The sequence below is a fragment of the Homalodisca vitripennis genome, chromosome 4 (assembly GCF_021130785.1).
Source record: "Homalodisca vitripennis isolate AUS2020 chromosome 4, UT_GWSS_2.1, whole genome shotgun sequence".
Classification (NCBI taxonomy): domain Eukaryota; kingdom Metazoa; phylum Arthropoda; class Insecta; order Hemiptera; family Cicadellidae; genus Homalodisca; species Homalodisca vitripennis.
The window spans coordinates 74,250,860-74,252,500 of record NC_060210.1 but is presented as its reverse complement, the minus strand read 5'-3'; the positions used below and the strand labels follow the sequence as shown (position 1 = coordinate 74,252,500).

Here is a 1,641-nt window from a genome sequence, read left to right as displayed (position 1 = left end):
TATTGATTTATTATTGTGTCATATTGCATGTTTACTGTTCGTCTAAACCTACTGCCACCCACAGAGTTATACATGTATGCTGGGTGGGGATCGCAAAGTAAACACACTATATTCCCCATCCCTTTGCTACGCGTGTAGGAATATACCATAGTAGAGTGTAATTAGGGAGCGGTTGGTGTTGTAGGCGGAAACTTCTGGTTGCCGAATCACAAGCGTTGTGGACTACAGGACTACAGGACTACTGAACTACAGGACTACTGGACTACTGGACTATTGGACTACTGGACTACAGGACTGCAGGACTACAGGACTACAGTTACAGGAGATTGAATTACCTACACACTTAATCGAATGTTTATATAGGAGCCCTACCAACTTGCTTCGGAGCGGAGAACCTGAGGGGATCGGCAAGTGCTTGGAGGATCGCCAAGGACTGATCGTAAATTTGCGCCGCCAGGGTCTACTCCTGCCCCATCACACTCCTATTTAGGTGGCCGTGATTATATCCCGTGTGGTGGTGAACTGTGTTATTTGTTACGTTTAATGGAGCTACAACCTAAAAGCATAGCGTTAATCTTATACCCTCCTACCTGATGTATCTGTTCTCTTGTCCCTTGGTTTTTACCTGTAACCTTTTGTATCTTGGAATTACCGAGCTCATTGTGGGCTGAGCCGTCTGTGGCAATTAAACTACCTAATATCCTTGTAAAGATTTTCCTTTTAAGGCGGAAATCCCCTTGTAACTTAATATAAGTTGTTAATTAATAAGATAATAAGGCCTTTTTATTCAATACAGCTACTTTTTTAAGATGGAATAATGTTTTGACAAATAAAGTAAAATAAACCATTAATCTTTATAAGTATATCCAATAAGATGAATTATGACACTTTGCATACGATATTACTAATACTGAGATGTAGCAGCTGTTCAGCTCTGCTATTTATGTATGGCGATAAAATATAAACTGACGTCTCGAGGCTGTAGCAGTTTACTGCCTGCCTGGGGCGTCTCCGAAGCTGCAATCAAGTGCTATTTTGAATTAATTATCTTCTAGTTACTACCTTCACTGATTTTGAAAATTAAGTTGATATGACGTGATTATTTTACAGTATAGACTAACGAAACACTGTCTCTTACTTCATTAAATTCGTGAACTGATATTTCACTTGTACATATAAGTCTATGAAGGACTATTAATAGAAGTTATAATTATAATTACTTCTCTTGTGTTCAACAATTCAATATGTAAGAAAAGACCAAATCAATAATTCTTATAAAATGCCTTGATTCTGGTCGTCAATTTTGGATACCTAAATATATTTTCCAGACATCTTTAAACACATAATCTGTAAGATCATAGCTATTAAAATGGATTAATTATTGTAAATTAATTAAAATTTATTTGAAGTTATGACCTACAGATCCGACAGTGAAATAATTTTGGAGACATCCCTGAAAAACCTTGAACAACGCATAAGCCTGTAACCCTACCCCACATGCGTGTAGAGTCTACATTATTAAACGGAGTAAAATAGACAAACTTCTAATACAAAACATGTTTGTATTGAATATTATTTCAAAATTGTGTACTTTGAAACATAGGTTGCTATTTAATTTTTTTTCCTTTACGTGTTTTAACA

General features: G+C 36.3%; 1 pseudogene; it reads left to right on the top strand.

Moving 5' to 3' along the window:
• LOC124361062 overlaps positions 1–490 on the top strand; it is a 33,149-nt pseudogene extending 32,659 nt beyond the window's left edge.
• Positions 491–1,641: the final 1,151 nt, after the last annotated feature.